The sequence below is a fragment of the Dendroctonus ponderosae genome, unplaced genomic scaffold (genome assembly GCF_020466585.1).
Source record: "Dendroctonus ponderosae isolate FM_Combo_2020 unplaced genomic scaffold, Dpon_F_20191213v2 Dpon_F_20191213_2, whole genome shotgun sequence".
Taxonomy (NCBI): domain Eukaryota; kingdom Metazoa; phylum Arthropoda; class Insecta; order Coleoptera; family Curculionidae; genus Dendroctonus; species Dendroctonus ponderosae.
In genome coordinates this window covers 3,888,468-3,913,688 of record NW_026018165.1, presented here as the reverse complement: position 1 = coordinate 3,913,688, position 25,221 = coordinate 3,888,468, and the positions used below count along the sequence as shown (strand labels likewise).

General features: G+C 34.1%; 1 protein-coding gene across 1 annotated transcript in view; it reads right to left on the bottom strand.

The window, feature by feature from the left end:
• The window catches only part of LOC109538268 (class A basic helix-loop-helix protein 15), a 96,248-nt gene extending 80,959 nt beyond the window's left edge, over positions 1–15,289 (bottom strand). The window contains exon 1 of the mRNA XM_019905434.2: positions 15,163–15,289. The gene's annotated coding sequence lies outside the window, so the exon portion shown is untranslated. The remainder of the gene's footprint in view (positions 1–15,162) is intronic.
• Between the last annotated feature and the right edge of the window lie 9,932 nt (positions 15,290–25,221).

Sequence of the window (25,221 nt, the reverse complement as noted above, 5' to 3'; positions counted from 1 at the left end):
CTGCTGGACCACATCCGGAACCTAACGTCAGGGTTCCTGGATAGGATCCGGCACAGCAAGAATCCCACCGCCAGGGTTTCTTGCACCAAGAAGTTCAACTGTGACCGCAGACCTCTCCCTGCGGACACAGTTTAAGAAGAGGACGTGGACCACATGCGATGACCAGACCAGGAAGTAAGAGAGGCTGTTAGGTTTAGGTTTAGATTACGTTTTGTTAGGTTAACTTAGATTAAGTCATATGACGATATATCTTAAGTTACATAGAGTGTTAGACACTCTAACGATGTTAGATTAAGGACTCGTTGATAAGTAGCAGTAGGAAGTTTGTAAACTTAGGTGAAAATAAATATGTTCAAATAGTAAAGTTAAATTTGCCTCAAGAGCTAAAGCCGGAAGACCATGGGCAACGAAGAGCCTTTGATTGGATTTGGAACAACGACAATTGGACGGTGACTTTTCAACGAAAATCATCTTTAGCGACGAGGCCCATTTTTATCTTGATGGCTTTGTTAATCGACAAAATTGTCGCATGTGTGATGTTCCGAAAATCCACGAGTGACCATTCAGAAATAAATGCATCCAAAAAGAGTCACTGTTTGGTGTGCATTGTGGTCTGTGTGTGGTTGTTGATTTTTCGCGAGAGCTAGTTCTTTCCAACTTTTGGTCCTTCGTATGCCTTTTGGCTTATGGAATTATATATGGAACGGCTTATGGTAATTTTCGGGGTGTTTTTAATCGCGTTCGTGATTTTTACAGATGCACCTCCCTGCCCTTGTACCTCTGCGTTTTAACGGGGGGTGGGGGGAAGAGGCAAAGGTTTGGGAGGGCAGGGGGTTGTTTGGTTGGTTAGTTTTCCAATTCCAGGGGGGCCATGATGGACTTACGGTCCCGAATGGGTTTGACGGAGTTAGTGGAGAAAATGGATTTTACTACTGGGTTTGGGTGATTAAGGATTTTAGATTTGAATTTGGTGTGTTTTTTGGAAAATAATTCTTGGATCGCGTCGGTTTTGAGGTCATTGTGGATGTCCCCGTTGCAAACGTACCAGGAAGCCTTGGAAAAGTATCTGAGGGTTTTGCTTTGGAAAGTTTGGATTTTTGAAATGTTTCTTCTGTTAGTTTGGATGAAGGCTGAGGCACCATATAGGATTTGAGGTCTGAGGACCTGTTTGTAAATTAGGAGCTTGTTTTTGAGTGAGAGTTTGCTGCTTTGCTTCAGGATGGGATAAACCGTTGCTCTTTCCGCTCTTGCTTTGGCGATTTTGTCAGTGATGTGTTGGGTGAACGTTAGTTTTTTGTCAATAGTAATACCTAAATATTTAGGATATAATTTTAGGAATAATAGTGGAAAAGGACTTCTACCATATTGGAAACTTTTTTACAGTTTCTCAGCAGGTAAAAATGGGTCCGTTTAGGATTGAAACCTAGTACTTCGATTTCATTAGGGATTTCATCGATCTCTATATGAGAGAAAGTAGGTTAATTGCATGTCTGTATAAACAATGCAACTAAGTGCAATATATTTAGGAGGATTGACCCGGGACTTGGGTAGGCGAATGTAGAACAATAGTAGTTGAGACATTAAAGATAAAGTACTTGCATTTCCTAGCAGTTTAGACTCTTGACCATATCCCACTCTCCTCCATCCTGGAAAGTACTACACTGTCCTGCTGGAGAGTGTAAGTGTAATATTCTATGTTGTTGGATTTCAGGATTGTGGTTATTTGGCGGTAGTTATTTGAGGAATTTGAAGAAAAGGAGATTCCTGAGTTATGTTTTTTGGTGTTGGTTGTGTTCTAGTAGGATATTTTGAGTTTTGGTCCAGTCTGCGGGATTTTATAAGGTTATCGAGATGATACTGGCGTTGGTGTTGGGAATTTGGGATAGGGAGGGAGGGTGGTGGTTGGGGGAGGCTTGGGGTGTTTGGGTTTTGTAGTCTTCAGCTCTTAGGTGATTGTGGAGCGCTTTGTTGGTGATTTTGGGAAGGTTCCAAGGCGTTGCGATTGCTTTTAGAGGGGGGAAAGTTGGTTTCAAAGGAGGGAAATTGGAATCAATTTCCATATGTTCGGTTTCTGGTTTAGGATTGCATTTGGGAGGTTTTTGAGGGGCAGATTGGGCAATTTCTGGGCTTTCTGGGTGACATTGGGACATATGGATTTTGAAGTGGTTGAGGATTTCGTCCAGCTTGTCGCTGAGGTTTCTATTTTGGGTTTTGACGTTGGAGAGGGTTTTCTTCAGGGCTTGGTTTTCCTTGGGGAGGGAGTTCAGGGTGAGGGAGGAGTTTGGGGAGGCTTCATGTGATAATGATGATTTGCATTATAGTCTGGAGGCATCATCGGACTATTTTCGTTTGTTTTCGTGAAATATTAATTAAATTTTTTTGTGCCAAAATTGCAAAATATGGATCTCAACAACATGTGGTCTCAACAGGACGGTGCAACATGCCATACAGCCAGAGAAACTGTTGAATTACTGCACGAGTCATTTCCTGGTCGCGTTATTTCTCGTTTAGGAGATCAGCATTGGCCGCCCAGATCATGCGATTTAACGCATTTGGGGCTTTTTCTTTGGGTTTTTAAAGTCACAAGTTTTTGTGAATATACCAACAAAGATTGAAGCCTTAAAATATGAAATTCAATGATGCTGTATCTCTAAAATACCGCATAATTTATGCGCAACAGTCCTTAAAAATTTCATGAAACAAGCAAGTCTGTGCCAGCAAAGCCCAGACGGTCATTTGTCCGATGTCTTATTCCATTCATAACCTTATGATACCTATGTAATTAATGTTTCAATAAATGCTTCAAACTTATGCCACAAATATATATGTTTAATTTCAAATTTAAATCCGTCGTTCTTATTGTACCCTTTAGTAGTAGTAGTAGTGTGGGTGGGGGGGCCGAATGGATCTGTCGAGTAAGCCTTAAAGGCCGTTTTTGCCATAACAAAATTGCATATAATTTCGCCTGAAAGACCCTCAGCGAAAAATGCTTCCCTGTTGATGTCTTGCCGGTAAACGCTCGCCCATAGAGTAGATATAAAAAAAGTTTTTTCCAGTGCCCGGTGCATTATTTGCAGTTTCCTTGTAAAGAACATGATCTACATTTTGCTACGATTCCGATTTTGGTAAGGATAATCCGGCCTAGCCACGGGTTCCGGAGCAAAAGCTTTGGAGACCAATGAAGAATCGAAAAATATTTCTTTAAAGAACTTCAGGGGAAAAGTAACAAAATTTATTACCTGTCGTCAACGGACTGGAGGCCAACATTTGGCTCGAATTCTTTGTGCCGTAAACAAAAAGCTTGAAGCTTCTAAATCGAAATAAAAAACATAAACAGCTGCTATTTGGTGGAAAAGCAATGGGATTATTCGAGCATATTTTATAAAACAACGTTTTTTATTTTCTATGTGCCTGTAAAGTATATGCTCTGGTAACTGGACCACCCGGTATGTGCATTACATGGTTATAGCATTTTACTCGGGGAGTACGTGAAAATAATGGCAATAAATGTTTGATTTATGCATGTTCTCGAAACAACTCGATTTCGAAGATATAATCTCGACTTTACAATTTAGCATGAATTTAAAGTAAAACTGATCGAAATTACGTGTCCACCTGCTGACGTTGGTATTATTTGAGATCTAAAATAGATAAATTACCAAACTAGTAATATTTATCATACTTATTAAAATAACGCGTAATAAAACCCAATTGCGCGTATTTTGTAATTCTTCAGTTAAGAAAAACATGTCATAGTTAATTTTCCTTTGGGATTAAAATTACTACTGATGCAAAAACGTGTACACCTTGTTGTTAGGAGTTGAAAAGATATTTTCGACTTCACCAGCAGTAAAAAAAAAATTCTGACGCTCTTCGTAAAAGATGCCCACAAACGCTACCTTATTGGCCGATACATTTTTAAAATGTTTTTCAACTGCTGGAAATGCCTTAGCTATTGTTATGCCGTCAATATGGGTTACTTTTCAATAAGTGTAGTTTTTAATTTATCAATGTTAGACAACCTTTAGTTGAACAGTTGATCCTTTAAAGTTCTCTATGGAAATAAATCTAGCGGATTCTTGTGATTCTTTTAGGTGATCGATCAATTGTATTCAGCTGTTGACAAGTACCTATATAATTAATTTAAAAAATATTGAATTAAAATTAAAAGCATACTATTTGAATGTAGAAAAATGGTTATAACAGTTTTACCTTTCATTGCAAACTGCAAAGTTAAAACAGAAATTGTTGCATTTCACTTGAAATTAGAAAATACGATGCTCAGGGAGTTTTTGATTTTCACACTATTCAAAGGCGTTAAAATATTAATAGTTTGCTAAGTTAAACTAATTTGCATTTTTAATAATTGAAAAGACAAGTAACAAGTAACATAAAATGAAAAACAAGTAACATAAAATAATATGAAAAATGCAAGTATTGTATATGTATGTACTACTCGTTTTGTGTTTATTCTGTAACGATACTGAAATAAACAAATTTTAAAAGGTCAAATTACCTCGTTGAAAATTAGAGTTATTACCTTTTGCAACATCCACGATTATTTGAATAAGAGTTTAAATTATTGTAATATATTCATTAGAGGAGAAGTAGTTTAATGTGATTTCATAGTGAAACGAAACTATTTAAAATATACTATAATTAATTTAGTACAACTAATTAATATTCAAACTGTAGCGCAATAGCAAGTGACTCACACACATATTCACGTGATATATTTTGTTTTGTTTAATTTTCTTTCATTTTTTACCATTATTGACTGTACTGTACGTACTATATGTTGAAGTATTTTGTTTTTTTTACTCGCTTTGTCCGCAAAATTTGTGAATTTTTCTGTGGCAATAAAGCATATTTTGATTTGATTTGATTTAAAAAGTATAAATTGATCAAGTAACGTAACAGCAGTTTAGCAGAATTATTTGAAATTAATATTTCGCTTTTGATTTGGTTATAATATTGACACATATTTCGTGGTCAAGTAAAAACTCAGCACATTAGAATAACGTTGTTATTGTCAAGCAAATTTCCTAATTATCGCCGCAGTGCATTTTTTGGTAAATGCGTTTTAACCATTCATAAAAATATATATCAAATTATTTGAAATAAGTTTAATTTCATTGGAGAATGGCCGAATGATGCAATTTATAACGTTTTCAATGACTAAACTAGTATCGAAATTACTATTTCATCAACTTAGTTAACAACTAAAATCAAGGACAATTAAATTAGAAAACTTTCCACGATGATTCACATTCTCTACGTATTCTATACTCTGGTTTTCAGCTATTTTCGAAATGTTGCCTGGTTTTATTTCTCCACTGAACTGGGGTTGGAAATCTAATTTTCGTTGAAAGCAGTGCAACCTGGAAGCTTCCTTCAGTGTCTCCTCCGACAAACGTAAAAGATCACAAACGAGAGCCATTTGGAGTTATTTTTGCAACTGCCATTGATCTCCTGAAGTAATTCTTCTATGCTTTATGCTTTTTTTTACTGCTTTTTTGTGTGGAAACCGGTGACGTTGTTTCAGTATTTATTCTCAAAAAGACAGGTAAATTTACTAGAGGAATTTCCAACTTTTCTATCTGCAGGGCGGCTGCTTTGAGTCGTCAGATTGTTACTTTTTAATGAGTTATTGGAAAGAATAGGGTTATTTATGGAATAACACGTCGGTCAAATGGCTTCCAGGACTTTACTGGCACATACACACTCTATCGAAATTTCATGACTTTTCTGGTTAAATATGACTGAATTTCGTTTATACAGCGTTTCACTTCCGTTATAATCGCGAGTGGTTATAGGCTTTATAGGTTCGCATAATCGTTTCACTTTAAATAAAAAACTTCACTTTTCACGTTTCACTTCGAAAAAACAATTTTAATGATGTTAGATCACACAATCTAAGGGACGAATTCTGATGCATGAAATATTGGTCAAATCAATATAATCCCATTTTGCTACAGTAATAGTCACTGCTCGATCCGCCTCATGTTCAACAAAGGATCGCCTTAGTGATGCTTCCAGCTCGAAATCCACCTCAAAAACAGCAAATTTGACGATTAACAAAGGCATCAAGGTGAAAGTATTCTTCATTCTTTAGGATGGTTTTTCTCGAAAAATTATCTCCTACTTGTTGATGTTCAATAATCCTCGAAACAAAGTTCCTTCACTTGCATGGTCATTAGGCTTCAGTTGAGGTGTTAATTTAATCTTGTAAGCATGGCGGCACTAGTAAATTAATATTTTGTAAATATACCTGAAGAAAGTGTCTTAAAATTTGCAATTTTTTTCCACGATGCGGGGTTGATGTTCTGATATTTTTACCTACACTTTCAAGCACTGCTTTGTCATTGATATTTAATCGGCTTTTGTGTTTTTAACCTCTCCGACTGATCCGGTCTCCTTAAGTTTTCCAATCAATTCCTTCACATTTGGCGAAGTTAAGACACAATCCAAACCAGACCTTGATCTTCTTCTTCTTCTTCTTCTTCTTCTTCTATGTCAGCCTTATCCGGTCCATTCCTGAACATCGGCCTATCCAGGACTTTTCCATTCCGGTCTATTTTGAGCTAGTTGTACCCAGTTTCTACCGGCAACGTGCTTGATATCATCTAGCTTTTGCGGTCTTCCTCTACAACTCTGTTGGTCCATCTATTGTCGTTCTGCCGTGCAATATGTCCTGCCAATCTCCATTTCATCATGACCATGCAGCGGATTCTGTCGATCACCTTTGTTCGTCTTCTGAATTCCTCGTTTCTTATCCGGCCTATCATGGAAACTTAAAGCATTGCTCATTTTATTTCCATCTGTGTTATTCTCAATCGGTCTGCACTGCTTTTTGTGATTGTCATTGTTTCGAGGCCATACGTTGCTACCGACAAAATTCACATGTCATGCACTTTGCGTTTTAAATGTATTGGAATGTCTGGGTTTTTTAGGACGCATTTTAGTTTTCCAAAAGCAGCCCAGATCAATTTCACTCCTGGCATTATTTCCGTCTTTTGAATCTCCTTTCCCAGCTTAATGAGGTGACCCAGGTATATGTAGTCGTCAACGCTTTCAATGTTTTTGTTAGATAATAATAAGTAAATGTGATTGGGTCACATGATCTTGGTTTTATTGATGTTCATTTATAGCCCTATTTTTCTTGATGTTATATTTAATTGTTGCATCATTCCCTTTAATTCATTTGGATCTTCGGGGGTGAGATCAATATCGTCCGAGAAGCATAAGTGACTTAGGTACCACCCCGTCTATTTTTATACCCTTCTGTTTCCAGTACATTTCCTTAAAAATATCTTTCAGTGCCAGAGTGAACAGTTTTGGTCATATGGTGTCACCTTGTCGAACTCCTTTATTTAGGTTTCATTTAGATGTCGTTTGTAAATTTTGGCATGCATTGTGGCATTTCTATAAACTGTATTCTATATATCCTTTATGACTGCATTGTATCGATTCTAGTATTATTCAAGGCATTGAAGAAGGACCATGTTTCGATTAAGTCGAATGCTTTATGGAAATCTATGAATGCCAGATGCATGGGTATGTTGTAAAATAATTCAGACTTTTTGCTATTTTCATAAATTTAATTATTTTGTAATTCAAAATGATTGACCCGTAATTTTTCATTGTTACCTAAGACCCAGAAGATCTTCATCCAGAGATATTGAATATATGTTCATGTAGTGTAATTTACATATTCTAACGAAAGTACAACAACAAGGAAATATTTGTAGTAAACTGTATGTAAGAACTCTGGCAAGGACCATTGCAAAAATAATTATTAAAGTGTAGATTGTAAACTATTCATCCAAATTAATTTTCTACTTTTTTTCTGTTTTTTAGAATATGCATAATAAAGACATCAATTAACTAATACAATTTGAAATTAAAATTTACCAAAAACTGGAGCAAGTAATTTTCTACATAGAACCGCATATAACTAATATGATCCAAATGATTGCAAGCTTTTCAAAATGTGGATCACCAAGAGTTTAAACAGAGTAGCCAACACGCTGATTAATTGGCTAATCCGTATTGATGTTTTCTAATAATTAAAGATGCTTTTGAAAAACGTCTTTCCGCTGGAACTGAAGTTGGAGGAACGAGAGAGGAACGATAACGAGAGAACTATTTGAGATTATCGTAATTGTATTTTTCAAGTTACGGATAGCAGCCTATTTTCAGGGAACGTCCTGTATAGTATAAGATATATTCACTGCAATAGTATTTCCTCTTAGATTGGTATCAGTGCCATACACAATTTGCTCAGGCAAAACCAGTTAAACGTTAGCAAATGATAAATAGATATTAATGAACGTTAAATTTATATTAAGGAAATTTTAAATAAATACTATAAAATAAAAATATATATTCAGCTACAGTCAAAAGGGTTATTCATGAGACAAACTCAGCTTGTACTTGGACAAACAGAAGGGCACAAACGCTAATTATGTGGATCAATAAGCAATTTTACGTAGGAAATATCAACAACTAACTAACTTTATTTTGCAAATACAGGGTGATTCAAAATTAGCGTCATTCCTTTTAAGGGGCGATAGAGGCTCCCTTGGGGAGTACGAGAAAAATATTGAAAACATATTTTTTTTTAATTTCTTGAAGATATTAACAGTTAAAGGTCGAATTTCAACTTTTAATTTAATTTTTATTTAAATTAAGCATTATTTCGAAATTGTTAAAATTTGAATTTCAATTTGAAAAAATTACGATCTTTGCTTCAAATTACGAAAATTTTTGATATAAAAAGTCCTCTTCTACAATTTTTTGATGAAAAGACACAGCGACAATGATGTTTTTTGCCATTAACAGATCGTAGGCAGCGTTTGTCAATAATAACAATAATTTGACAAACTGTGACTTACTTTGAATTTCCTTTCACGAATTTGCTGATATGCGAGTAGTTCAGGGGAAATGCTACAGTAACATAGCACAAGCTGAAAGAACTCACGCCAACAAAGGGCTAGGAGAGTGGTTCCAGGAAGATACAGGACGATAGCTGTTCGGGTTCCAGGCACAGAGGAACACGTATTGGACATAACCGAATCAGGGCCTTCCAGAGGCACTCATAGCAAAATAACTGACACTTTCCCAAGCACTAAATAAATATCGAAGAAGGGCTACATTCCTACCACGTTTGTACGATACACACGATAATTAACTGAATACGAGAAGCTGCTTAATAGAAGTGGATAATAAGGAGATTACACAGGCACTAGCTTGTTTGGAGTTAACCATTCAAATGTTTGGTGTTGCATGGTTGATTTATAAACACCAATATTCGAGGTTATGAGAACAGGTTGACATTTCGAAAGAACGTTCCGCAGATCAACAAATCTTGTTGAATTTATCGTTTATGCTTGTCCATCTTATTGTCACTCTGTATAATTCCATGGTTACCGGAGTTTTAAATAATTAAGAAGCAACAGGTATTATATTGAAAAACATTGCTTCTGATAAAGTTTTTCTGATATAGTTTTTTGTAAATTTCTCAGTTTTTAATAACAATTAATTTCTTTTACTATTTTTTCTGTACGCCTATAACAGCGCCAGACAACACCTCCAGAAGAATGACGCCAATTTTGAATCACCCTGTATTTATACCACCTATCCCCGATTTAGGTATTGTGAAAGAAAAGGGAAACATCTGGAATCAATCAGATTGTGTTTTATTTATGTGACACTTGTTCATACCTTTGGTTTCTAATTTAAGGTTTTTTTTTTAGGTTTTAAGGTTTAAACTTTTAAAACGGTCCATTATTCTTATTCATCATATTGAAGGGATACGAGGTCAGATTTGATGTGGTTTAGTATAGGATTGCCGTGTTGGCCGCGTATCGTTTAGTTTTATGGATTTCTACCGGGGCAAGCCATGCTTAAAACAACCAAATATTAATTTCAACCCCACAGTCTTGTGAGGCTCTAGCAAGACTCTTGCCAAAGTTTGTGTGTTGCAGGACATGATTTTGGTGTTGGTCTTGTTCTTGCATATATAGTCTTGGTCTTGGTCTTGCAAATCAAAGGCTGTCTTGGCAGCATTTTTTGCAAGATCAAGACCAGTCTCGCTCATCACTAGTTCCCACCATAGTAAATATTAAATTTTCGAACTATGACCTCCAATTTGTCAATCTTTTTCAGATATCATTGAATAGTGAAAACAGGTTGTTCTTCGGTTTTTTGTTAGGCAACTATCACTTAAAGAAAAGTAAATTTCTGCTGATAGCTTCGCTCGCTACATATTTGAATAGAAAGGCATCCCGCATTATGATAGTTGATGCAATAATTAACATCCTTTAAATCTTGGGTACATGGCAATAAAATAAATTTTGTGTTTTATTGCATTGTAAGTTAGTACTAAAAAAGGGCTGCATTTAGTAAAAACAAATATAACATTAAATTTGTATTTGAACATTCGGCCTAGATCGTTGCTTATTTACTACAAACATGCCAGTGTCCCAATTTACTATGCAGGTCAAAATGAATGGCAGCTAACTAAATATGCTAATAATCCGCCATTAGTTGGAAATATGTGCAACTGTGGTTAATGGATCTATACAGAATTATTCATATCGAAACCAAATTAATTATCTTTACAAAATGATAAGCTTATCTCAGGAAGAGCCAACAGCATTTACCGATTAAGCCTCATAAACCAATAATGTCCTCCCTGGAATATTTAGATCAATATTATGATTCTCTACACGTATTTCCAGCTTCGGAGTAACAATTGCACCAATATTTCGCAATGCGAAATATTTTAGAGATCAAGCTTTAATTGTATAATACGAAATATTATTTTGTAAAATGTCAAACGTTCGCGGCGTATTACCTGCAAGCTTCCTCAGAACCGGTTCAGAAGCTGTTAGTTTTCCTCAGGTGAGCTTAGCTTGCAAATTACACATGCAGAAGCCTGCAACAGGTTGCTGCAATTGATGAGTTAACTGGGTGCGGAACAAATAATTGAGTTTTGTTTGAAATCATTAGAGATAGAATTACATACTTATTCCTTGAAATTCAATAACGACCATTTTTTAAGGACTTCATAAAAAATTAATGTATAAAAATGTTTATTACACAATTCCAGTTTAGAAAGTGGGCCAATGGCCTATACCTACATAAATATTTTATGTGACCATTAATTATTATCTTTTCCAAAATGATACATTGGTGTAATTTTGCTTTATCATTATCTATTAGTGTATGTAAATAATAGCACGATTATCGCGTATGTTCAGATTAAATCTAAAACTCGATTGCTGCCAGCTGGTAAATATGTATTGCAACTTTTCGTTCCATTGCAACCGAATTGAATTTTTTATGATTATAACGTGTTTCAATTCCGATTTAAATTATGTTAAAACCTGAAATATGATCGATGAAAAGCTTCTCCTTACTGAGTAGGTATTAAAAGGTTAGGCATATTTAAAAATATATGCGACATAAAAGTATTTTAACAGAATACGGACTATCTAAATGTAAATTTCTTCCTCCGGATTCTGCATAATTAATAAAAACACTGACTTCAAATCACTTATCGAATATTTGTCAAGTTTTAACAAAGTAATTAAAATGTCCAACTTTTAATTAATGTCAGTGGCGCTTATAATCAATATAGTCATTTCCGTGCTCAATTTGATTTTAATCATCAAAGATGCTTACCTAATTAAAATACAAATTTGCAAAAATAAGAGACACTGGTTGCATTAGAAATTCATTTGACGATTATTGCCGCGTTATTATTTGCGTAGGTCGGATTCATATCTGGAATTGAAAAAATGAACTAAATAAAACTTATTTAATTAGCATTGTTTTAAGAAGCAAAATTAAACATTTTCAATCTCATTCGAAGTTATGTTTTATGATCGGGTCATGAAATCGATTTAATTCGTTTCAGGTTGTCAATGTAGCAATTTCAACCGATACTTGCCTATAAGCTAACGTGCAATTATCACGTCAAAATGTCCATTTATGTTAATAGTCTGTGCATTTTAGGGCCTATATGGAACCTAATCTATGTGATATAGACTTTCAAACTTCGTTTAAGAATATTTGGGAACAACTGTGAAAATTGTCACAAGGCTGCATGTTAAATTTATAGATTTAATCATAAAGGCAATAAACAATATTTTAAATTATACTGAATAACAATGAAGCGGGGCTGGGAAAGGTTCTCCATCTAATGTATACCTTTAAGTGTAAGGAGTCAGCCTAAAATTTGTGGTTGCTAAATACGACTTGGAAATATTCGTTGACACACATGATTTTAATTATCAAGGAAGATGCTTGTAAATAGTGCTCGATTAAACCTTTTAATCTATGCGCTTAATTATCTGTCTGCAGAGCTGAAAGTATTTTCATCGCATGTTTAACTAGAAATTTGATATACTGGATATGTAGTGAGTTCATCCAGAAAATCATGTTTTTTGAATCATTAGCAAAATCAATCATCCAAATGTAAGGCGCACGTAACAACATCAATCTTTATTGCTTATCAGTTCAACCGCATGTGCATAAAACTGTACGAACACGATATAGAAGCGTTAATAAATGACGTCGAATAGTCGTGATATTTTTATCTAAAATGTACTTAAACGACACTTGTTGATAAGGAGAAAACTGCAAAACTGCTGTTAGTTTAAAAGCTTAATTCCACAGTAAAGCCGTTTAATCCATTTAAACTTGATTGGAAAATTACTATTAAACTTTTAGTATCGGGTATGGTTACTATAATAACAAAGCTAGACATTTAAAATTGAATTACTTACTATAGAAATAATTCCTGCTTTAATTTTTTCATCCAAACTTTAACTGCATTTCAATCTTAAATCTAATGTGAAAGTACACTTTTTTTGGATTAACCCTAACACCGATAGCCTTTTAAACTACAAGCTTTTCTATGTGTTTTTTGTGAAATCAGTGCTAGGGGATTGTAGGTGAAATATCTGAAAAACTGGATTTTTGCAGAACATTTAATCCATTTATAAAGTACGTCACATGGAAAATTCAGAAAAACTCAACTTCAACTATGTTACCTAAAAAACTAGACATTCACAAGCGTGCCTTTTCGATAAAAACTTTAACAAAAACACGGATAAATATTTCTATCCTGTTTCATGATGAAATTTTGTGTAGGTTTCATTTAGCATAGTGCTAAAATATCGTTTGTTTATTAAAAAAATATTTTCAAACGAGGACATAATAAACAAAAAAACTGGCAATTTTTACTCACTGGCCATTCATTTCCCACGTCGGCTTTTACAATTGAATGAAAGTATTTTATTCTTTCTTTAAATTGTTTTAGATATTTAGAAATATATAAACACTCAAATGCTGTATGTTCAGACATGGTTCCGTTCTATGTCAGCTTCGACTTTCTAAATTGTTTTAAGTTTTGTTACTCTGTTTATGCATAATGACGATTGAACCTTATTCGGAAATAAATATTACTTACGTGTATTATTTGATATTTGTCAGTTTTTTTTCGATTTCCATTATTTGTTTAACTTTTTCTTTCTCCTTATTTAAAACAGTTAACAAAACATAGTTAGAGTTTTACACTCTAACTGAAAAACTGCCTAATGTTTAATTGGTAATTACTATTCTCGTTCCTGTGCCTGTTATCTCATAACGGCGTTATCGACACAATGTTTCTAGCTTATATAATTTTTTGAAAACAGTAAATATTAAATAAGCAAAAACATAAGGTCGTATTTTAATTTAATAAATACCCCAACTCTAGATTACTGGGAAGAATTCCAGCATAGCACAATTTATAGAATTATAAATGTGTATACACGGTATCTTGCTAACAACACTGTTCATATTTTCTCTGGAAATATTAGAAGAAAAAATTTAAAATTAAGACAATTTTCCAGAGTTACTTAATATATGTTACGTCTGAATAATAAATACATGATAAACATTGGTTTAGAATACTGGGTGTTTAATTAGGGCTATTTAGATATTTACCAAAGCTTTTGATTCCAAGATATGAGCAAGATCTACACAAAACATTGTTTAGCACAACACACACAAACACAAAAAGCTTTACCTACATTTTTGGAATACTTTTTGAGTAGAATAGTTGCGTATATTTTAATTATGACCTTTTATTTTTGAAAAGTAAATTGTACGGTTTGTTTAATTCTATATCTTTCTATCTCACAATGAGTTTAGTACAGTATGCTAATTGAACTAACATTTTTCAAAAAACCGTCCGCTCAATTTTAAATTGATTTAGACATTTCTGGGACTCACTGAATTTATAATAAGCAACATAAACTCTGCATGTTGTTGCTTTCTCCTACATCGATGCCATTAAGTCTCTTGGATTATTTCTGCTTCTGTGTAACGCGCCATTACAGCCAGCATTAAAGAATTTTAAAGCTTCTTCAAAAATTTTACGGTTTAAATCTGACAGTATTTGACCGAAAAAAAACAATATATAGATGTATTTCCCCACATAAAGAAAATGTAGAGGAAATATCTGTCAAGAAAATCAAAATGCAAGAAATGTAATATTAAGAATTAAAAAAAAAAAGATTGAAAAATGCTCCCTTTCAGACCAAAAAGCGGTGACAGATACAAAAGCATAAATTTATTATCGATTAGAAATATTTTGCAAATAACTCATCAAGTCTGATGTTTACTTTATGGGAAACCGTAGTATTTTGCAGTTCGCCGAACACTGAAACGAGTAGCTTGTTATCAATTTTACAGATAGGTATCTCGATTTTTGAATATCTTTAAATCAAAAATGTGCGGTTTAGATGTATTAATTGGTTCTCAGCCATTTAAGCTCAATATAAAAGTGAAAAATGTAAAAAATAATAAATGAATCAATTTAAAGTACCAAAGCTATAACACGCGCTGGTAAAAGAGTTATGAGAGATGAGGATTTTGACTCCTTTTAACGTTTTCCGAAAATCGATTTTTTAGAAGTCCAACTGACGAGTGCGTTTACAATTCTCAGTTACTCTGAGTTATTAACTGGGAAATGAGAATAGTTTCTGGCAACTATCTAATCTAAGCATTGATTAATATTTCAAGGTTTATTTAGCTGGCAAGCCGCAAAAACAAATTTTTGTATGTATAAGGGGCACTCAGATAGAATCATGAATAAAAACATACCGGATTTTGAGCCAAGCGGCGCGTCGGAATGAGCCCGTCTGATCCGAAACTTTCGAAAACTAGTTCGTACACGAAAAAACTCGATAATTCGCGTAACGGACTTGCCGCGATCTATCTTTCGAATGCTCACACTTCGTTTTTGCGTTCGGCGTGTTCTGTTGACGTGTTTGCCGAATGGCGCGTCCCGACGCTCAATCGGCGGCGGCGCGACGTCAATTCGCACGTGGTAGGTGGTCAACGTCACCCTCTCACCCACTCATTCACCCACGCAACGTTAACGTTGTCAAAATTACGTCGTCGAGTGGGGGCGTCGGCTATCATGGTTTACTACCAACCGTTTACGACCAGAAGAATCAACAATTATTAGCACCTTATCGGAAGAGCAAACATTCGTTTCAATCATCGATTAACTCATGACGAAAAGCTGATCTTAAATAGGGGTAGGCAGGGACGGCTTGCAAAATCATTTTTCCAGCGTTACTTTCTACGTTACAAAAGTATTCGTTAGAACAGAGAAATAAAAATCAAGATTTATCAACATCTACAATTTTTTTCAAATAAATAATTAACGAGCGAAACTAGTTTAATAAGTGACTTTTTTTGAACTTCTGCTTGGGGGCGTCAAATTAGATAACCGAAATCAAATAATGAAATTTGCTATCAAAATTAATATTACTGTTTTTCTTGGGCTATTTTTTAAATCACCGTGAAACACCCCTTGAGGAAGAGGCCACTAAAAGGGGCCGGTGAAACTTTAATCATAGTCATCATCAGCGGAGGTGCGTACAAATACAAAAAAACTATCGCTTTGTGCTGGGTCATTGTTTTAATGTTGTTTTCCATAGACTGACTGAATGTGCAGTATTCTGTCCGGTATGAAGCATAATCTTGAGTTAATACGTTCAGATGCACTTTCTCTGCACAATATCTTTAAAATATTACGGTCTGACAATAAGAATAACCCGGAAACATGTTGCGTAATCCACGACAGAACTGAGAAAATAGTGACCGCAACAGAAATGGACTATTGGAGAAGAGCAACAAGAAAATCAAGAAGAGAACGAGTTGCAAATCAGCGAATAAGAAAAATTGTGACAGTATACCGAATTACTCAAGACGACTATATCAAAAGAACAATTAACAAATTAAATATAAACATTAAAGCTACGATATTTCAATACTGACAACACATGGATTAAAACATGACAAGAAATCGAAAAAGATAAAGGAAAAACATATTGGTAACAAATTTAAGAAATATCCAGATACAAAAACAAGTTCGATAGGCACTATCAATGAACAAGTAACATAACGATACTCAAACTGTTTGGACACATAATAAAAAAACAGATTACAAAATTTAATAGGACATTATATTCCCAAATGCCAGTTTTTCTTCAAGACTGAAAATTCAACTATACATCCTCTATTCGTTCTTACTAATAAGATACAAACCACAGCCGGAGGAAAAACTGCCAGCCTGTTTTTAGACATAAATAGGGCCTTTGACAGTGTTTGGATCGAGGGCTTTCTGTATAAACTTCACAAACTTGGCACTCCAAACTCCTTAATACACATTATTAAACAACTAGTCGAAGACAGACAACGATGACTACTGTATCCCCTTTTCACCTGGGCAATATTTACTTCAGGGTTCACTACTCTCACCCCTGCTTTACAATATACAGGGTGATTTAAAATTGGTGTCATTCCTCTGGAGGTGTTGTCTGGCGCTGTTATAGGAGTACAGAAAAAATAGTAAAATATATTAATTGATATTAAAAACTGAGAAATTTGCAAAAAACTATATCAGAAACACGGCAGCAATGTTTTTCAAGGCCTCTTAATCTGCCTAATTAACACTGCTCAAATACTTGTTGCTTCGTAATTATTTAAAACTCCGATAACCATGCAATTATACAGTGACAATAAAATTGACAAGAATAAACGGTAAATTCAACAAGATTTGTTGACTGTGGAACGTATTTTCGAAATATCAACCTGTTCTCATAACCTCGAATATTGGTGTTTATAAATCAACCATGCAACACCAAACATTTGAATGGTTAACTCCAAACAAGCTAGTGCCTGTGTGATTACACAGTATATGTGACATTAGGGAGATTTCCCTATTATCCACTTCTATTAAGCAGCTTCTCGTATTCAGTTAATTATCGTGTGTATCGTACAAACTTTTGAGGGTTACTCAGAGCACAAGAACTGACACTTTCCCAAGCACCAAATAAATATCGAGGAAGGGCTACATTCCTACCACGTTTGTACGATACACACAGCACAAAGAGATACAAATGGAGCAGGACGTAATTAACTGAATACGAGAAGCTGCTTGATAAGAGTGGATAATAAGGATATTACACAAGCACTAGCTTGTTTGGTTGCTCAATTCGAGGTTATGATAACGGGTTGACATTTCGAAAGTACGTTCCGCACTCAACGAATCTTGTTGAATTTACCGTTTATCCTTGTCTATCTTATTGTCATTCTGTATAATTTCATGGTTACCGGATTTTAAATAATTACGAGGCAACAGGTATTTGCGCAATGTTAATTAGGCAGATTATCTTGAAAAACATTGCTGCCGTATTTCTGATATAGTTTTTTTGCAAATTTCTTAGTTTTTAATAACAATTAATTTCTTTTACTATTTGTTCTGTACTCCTATAACAGCGCCAGACAACACCTGAAGAGGAATGACGCCAATTTTGAATTACCCTGTATATTACATATTAATTTCCGATACGAAACTATGTAATTAACCTAGGGCAGAATGACCGCTAGGTCGACAGCCTTTTCTAAAGGAATTAAGAAATAACACTACTACTACTACTACTGTGACAGTAGGTAGGCGTAAGTCCAAAACAACAGGTATGGTACGGGCATGTGCAGCGAATGGAGAACGAAATACTACCTAAACAAATACTAAAATGGAATCCAAATAGGCGAAGACAGCGAGGAAGACCACGGAGGAGCTGGAGACAAGGAATATACAGCGAAATTAGATTTAAGGGCCAGGATGTCGATTTATGGGCCGACAGAAACGAGTGGCGATTGGGTATCGGAAGACGGCGAATCTTATAAAACCAATTTATACATATTAAATATACCTTAAATAGTTTAACTGAATGCATGAATGCACATGAAAACAATTAGGAGACAATCGGTCGTTCAAAGCTCACTTCGAAAAACAACCATATTTAACTGGTGAATTAAGGCATGTTTGCAGTGTTCTCAATGTGTGTAGAGCTACTTTTCCGTTTAGACAAATCTGAGCTACTTGTTAAGCTTGGCAAGTTCTTTGGCCGCATGCCAGGAAAATATAAGCGTGTCTCAGTGGCCACTTGTTGGAAACCGGGACTGGAAACATTGTGGATAGTTTAAGAGATCTCTAAACGTTTTTCAAAAATTATTTTAATACATATTTTTAATTTAAATAAAAAGTCCCGCGTTTACGCAGTAATAAACAAAATTAAACTCGACTGGTGTATGTTATAAGTTTAACACCTACTTTGCAATATTGGCCAAGCTTTTCGTAAATAACGTATGGAGTTTACGTAAAGATAGGAAAGTCGGCACGTGTGCTCTAAAGATGGCACCTTCATAATGGTCCAAAAATTAATTTTATCAACGAAAGTAAGTAATGATGCGAATATGTGTGCAATTAGGTGAAAAGTAAATTAATCAGTGAGAAGTAGCAACATAGGTACTGTAGATTGTAGATGCTTGTATCTGCGGTTTACTGTATGACCTGAAAGCACAGTTCCCAATTAGATACAAAATTTGAACGTATATGCACATTTTACATTGTGATATCTTGATAGTTTACTTGAAAGTTTAAAGTTTGTAGATTTTAAGTTAAGTTTGTAAAAGTTGCTAAAAAGTTTTTATTTAGATTAATATTAATTCGAAATTCCAAAAGTGATTGGATAATAAATGTGTATATTTCTATTTCACTTGTTTCAGTTGGTATATGGCCAAATTTATTGTTGGTTAAATAGTAAACAATGAAAAAATGTGTAAATGTAAAACCAGGTAAACGACATTCTGCAAAAATTAAACGACCATATGAATAAAGCAACATACAAACTTTTAGTTAAATATGTTAAAACAACTTTAACCGAGAACAAAAGTGAAAAAACACAGTTTCAACTGAGCACAATGCAAAGTATTAAGGACGTAAAATGATGAAAACAGCAACTTTTAAGACCTCTTTAGCTTACACTTTATTCGCTTAAAGCAAGCTGTAGTTATTTTCTTTGGATTTAGTTATTGGAATGTGTAGAAATATTATTTCTGGGACAGAAACATTCAGATTTTTCCGTCCGAATTGACTACCTAAGCCAAAATATTTATTTTCTTTTTCGAAAATTTATTTCCTTTTTATTCTCCCTATTTCAAAAATCGTTTTTACAGCATCGAACTGTATGACTTTTAGCATTGTGCGGGATATTTTCAAATTAAATCTCCATACTCCTTTGATTTGATGAATGAAAGTTTAAGATAACGGAACGGAAGTTTAGGGTTCTCAATTTCTTTTCCTTTCCTAATTTTATTTCACGGTAACATATTACATTTTTCAATAGAGTAATTTTGGATTTGAAAATTGTGGAAAAGTAACTTCACTTTTTTCTGGTTTTTCACAATTTATAAAAATGAGGAAAGCTGCTGTATATTCTAATGATTACATATTAAAAATGGGTTAAAATATGTTTGATTTCTTGTTGCCAAAGTAATTAAAATTTGCAGTGCAGACGACAGCAGGCAGTTACAACTCAAATTAAGTAGCACATATTTTCTTACAGGAAAAATTAATAATTATTCGATTGGCTGCAATTGTAATTTTTTACAAAAAAATTTAAATATATCACCAACGGTTAGACTTATGTATAGGATATTATACATGAAATGTATGTAGCATTTGGAGTGCAATTCAAAAATGTAATAATATATAGGGTGTTCCATTTAAAATAAGCAAGTTGATACCTACTTCCGGTATAACCGGAAGTGTGGCCATCTTTAAAATGTTTTAGACCGGTTGCGCCCAATGACCTTGAAACACTGTGCAATTTTCAAATTTCTCCTAATTACAGTTTGTCAGATATCTATCGCGGCGGTTACCGGTGGGACACCCTGTAGAGATATACTTGAAAAAAAAGTTGTTGCCAATTTACAAAAATCTTTTAAATACTATACCATGTTGCCTTAATTTGTCACTTAAACCCATTTCTTACTTGTTTTAGAATACCATTAGTTGTTCTACTTTGGCTTATAAAATACATCTAACGCACCCTGCCCAATTTCCTTATTTCCCAGCTTATTTGCCGAATCGATCGAAGTATCGAAAGCCTTCTTGGTATTTAATGGAACGTAGATATACATTATTGTTCTTATTCAACGAAACTCAAATGAATATATCCGTGTGTCCATAAATTTGGGTGGGATGAAATCCCAGTATCAAGAGAAACATGTTCGCAGAGACTAGTTTTAGTGGTAAGATGAACATTTCCAAGCATTTCGCAATAACAGGAACTATTTTTTATACTCATTAAAGTAATCTGCATAATCATTAATTGTATAACACCGTTATAGTACTTAATCCGTTTCACGTTAATTACAACGATTAATCTTGATGCAAGCAAATTACTAAGTACATATAAAATAAATATGTTTTCCTAAACAGTGAATGCCATTTCCCGTCGAGTCACAGCCAAATAATTAATGACTTCGCACCCTCATAACGGCATTCTAACCATTAATTCCGCACTGAATTCCCGTACAAACGGAGCGTTTTAGAAACTCCCACGCCATATCGATCTGGATGAGGATTTACCTCTTACGTCACAAGGATTCAAATGGCCTTTAAGACCAGTAAAAGGAGACGGTATTTGATGGTCACTTAAATATGGATCAGTGTCAGTTACAAAGAACTTCTATTGAGCATTCTGAAGAAACCATCAAAATACATATATCAAAAATAAAATCAGCAACTGTTTTGGTTTTAAATTGTCAAATTCTACAAATAGAAAAAGCAGTTAAGAAAAATGTGAACTTGCTGAAAAAGCTTATTCTTCCTGATTGTTTCTTGTTTGAACTTTTTCTGGTTTTATGGGTCTACAGTTAGTGAAAGCGTAAATTTGGCATTGAATGCTATACCTATCGTAAGTTTCTCTATTTTTTTTCTTAGCGACACCATAAATGTATTCTATAACCCAAAGGCAAAAAAGGTAACTAGAGTTACTATGTGGTCTCGAAAGAACGTGTTTTTAAAAACGACTTTATAAAAGCGAGTACAGGATGAGAATCATTGTGATCTTGGGTTTGCATGATAAGGAAAACAATCTTATGAACTAAACAATAGACAATAAGATGCTGAATTGGGTCTGGCGGAAATGCAGTCTTAGTGATAAGGCGACTGTAACTCTAGAAAGGTTTGTGTTTTCTTTTTTCACCACTGCCCGGACCGAATCATCTTTCAATTATTCGATATCGGTCAAGACACTGGCGCTGATATAGATGTATTCAACAAAACTTTCGATTATATCTAGAAGATATTAACAGTTGAAAATCGAATTTCCACTTTGTTATTAATCATTATTTTGAAAGTGTCTCATGTTTAATTGGAAGCATATTGGCATACTTAAGCATTAAATAGAAAAATTGCGATATTTGCTTCAAAATACGAAAATTTTTGAAATTAAAAAGTTGTTTTCTTCAATTTTTTTATGGAAAGTCAAAGCGGCAATGATGCTTTTTGTCAACAGATGAATAGCCCTTGCCCATAATAACAATAATTTGTCAAACTGTGACTTACTTTGAATTTGCTTTCACGGATTTGCGGATATGCGAATAGTTCAGGGGAAATGCTACAGTAACATGGCAGAAGCTGAAAGAACTGACGCCAACAAAGAGCGAAGATCGTAGTTCCAGGGAGATAGTGGAGGGCAATAGATGTTCGGCTTCCAGACACAGAGGACCAAGTATTGGACATAATTGCAAAAGAGCCTTTCAGGCGCACACAGAACATTGCACAACAACAGACACTTTCCCAGGGACCAAATAAATACCGACTACATTCCTACAGCGTACGTAAGATCACATTAAACCAATGGATTACTGAACACCGGTATAAATTGAGCAGGAGTTAATTAACTGAATACAAGAAGCTGCTCGAGAAGAGTTCATAATAAGATGATTACACAGGCACCCTGTTAGGAGTTACAGGCTCAAATGTATGTTTTGTAATTTGTAAACAAATTAATAATTCGAGGATATTTGTTTCGAAATAGGTTCCGTCAATCAACGATTCCTGTTGAATTTAACGTTAACCCTTGTCTATCTTATTGTCACTTTCTCTATTTTTCCATGGTTACCGAAGTTTTAAATAATTACGAAGCAACAGCCATTTACGTATTGTTGATTAGGCAGATTACCTTGAAAAACATTGTTGCCGTTTTTGAGAGTGGCTCCAGAAAGGTAATGGACAGACAATAAATGTTCGGGCTCCAGAGACAGAGTAACAAGTATTGGACATAATTGCAGCAGAGTCTACCACGGGTACTCAGGGCACAATAACTGACAGTACATTCCTACTACGTATGTAAGATACGCGCAGCACAAGGACTTGCTTACTACACTGGCTTACTGAACACCGGTGCAAATTGAGCAGGAGTTAATTAACCGAATACGAGAAGCTGCTCGCGCAGAGTGGATAATAAGATCACATAGGCACTAACTTGTTTGGAGTTAAAGACTCAAATGTATGTTTATTTGTAATTTGTAAACATCTCAATTCGCGGTTATAAGGAAAATATTTGACATTTCGAAAAAGTACGTTGTGTCATTCAAATATTCCTATTGAATTTACCGTTTATCCTTGTCTATTTTATTGTCACTTTCTGTATAATTCCATGGTTACCGGAGTTTTTAATAATTGCGAAGCAACATGTTTCTTGGCAATGTAAATTAGGCAGATCCCACTGAAAAATATTTTCTAATATAGTTTTTTTGTAAATTTCTCAGTTTTTAATAACAACCATATTTTTCACTATTTTTTTGTACTCCTAGAAAACCGCCAGGCAACACTTTTAGAGGAATGACGCTAATTTTGAATCACCCTGTATGTATTTCATTTACTGGTAATTTTTCACCAATATTATAAAATGTTTATTAATCGGTAATCTAATTTGATCATATTGTTTTATAGCAACATTTTTTTCTATGCCTTGTTGATCAGAAATAAAGTAATCTACTTGTAGGTTGCGTTTTATTTGACTAAAAAATCAGAAAATATTTAGAGACGACAAAATAAATAGTTTTTATGAAGAAACAGTAAAGCCCAATTCATAAATGAAAATTATCCGGAACCGACAAAAGCAACACGCGTTTCATACTTTAGAAATAAAAAATGTCTGACAAGCATTTTGTTATAAAAAAAATTATTCAGGCTTACCTAAACATGTTATAACTATCAAATTGTTAAATTTGCTCAATAATAACTGAACAAAAAATATATGCTTCTCGTAATCTTTCAAACTTCGCAATGTAATTTAGAATGATATTACTTTCCTACTGACCTCAAGTGTCCTAATTCAGTCCCGAAGGTTGTGTACTAATTTGAAACTAACAGCAGCAATGCTACTAGTTCTGTAATTATAGTTGGCGAAAGGTATTTATAATATTCCATCCAAAGGAAATTTTAGATGCCACTTTGCTCGTGACTTTCTGGCTTAGGGTAAGTTACTCTAGACTTCTTTGGGTCGTTATTTATTAATGCCACTCTCGAGAAATCTCCACTTCGGTGCTGTAGTATATTTAAATATTTAAGAAAATTTTCAAGTTATGAAGTTATGATTTTCAGTTATGAGCAACATCAGCCTCTATCTAATAACAGCCGTTTAATTAAAATATTTCTTTAGAAAACATGCTAGAGCAAATCATTATCAAGAATTTGCTAATTAAGATAAGTACTTTTGATTTAATAAGAACTGTATTATACAGAAATGTGTGTCACATACAAAAATATTATGCGAGCAATATAGAAGATTCTTCTCAGAAAATGTGATTTAGACTATTACATTCCAGCAATGAAACTAAACTTCTGTCTGAGTGTTGTCGCCGTCTCCTAATCTTTACAAAAATTTTAATTGATTTGATTTTCTAAGAAATCGACTTTTTAACCGAAGAAAAAAGTAAGATCTTCCGCATTGAGATCCGCATCCGTTCAATCGCACGTTTTGTTTTAAATTTATAACGTATGGTATTGTGGTGTTTCTTAAAAATAGGTGCAGAATCTGAAACTGAAAATAACCAATTTTCATAAAAAATTAGTTAATTGATTTCCTAATTTATAAATAAATTTATTCCAATTCACGCGTCTGAACTGTAAAAATGCGTACATAAAATAATTAATGGTTCAAGAATACACAACCGAGTAAATTCATAATTATATGTACAATTAAGGTTCACATATATTTTTTGTATAAACTTCTTATATGTTTATTGTTCAGATCAAAACAGGCGACATATTCATTTAACTTGAATATGAAGTAGGTATGTTAACCGGTTCTTAAGTTTCAGAAATCCGGTTACGAAAAAATGAATTGACTTATATAAAGTTATTATCTTTCAGCCTAAACGTAGTAACCCTTAGTCAAACATTTTTGCGTTATTATTTATACTCTTTGCTATTTTTCTTTCGTTTATCTAATACGACAACATCCGCAGATACGCAATATGTTTCCAATTTCCTTATTTTCCACCTCAACAGGATCAAATTTTCTCCGCCCTAGCATGACCCATAAATCACACTTTCAACTGTGTCTTCCGGAACTTTCTATTTTCTATTTTTTTAGGTCCATTGATGTGCTTTATCACCTCATGTAACATATTTTTATGTACTTAGCCCTTATCTTGACTTCACAGGTTAAGTTGAAGTGGGCTTGAAAAGTGTATTTCATCAGTGATGTTGAGGTAAAAGGTACGAAATATTGAACGACTCGGTAAATAGTAAAAACGAAAAATATATTAATAGTAAACAGAATT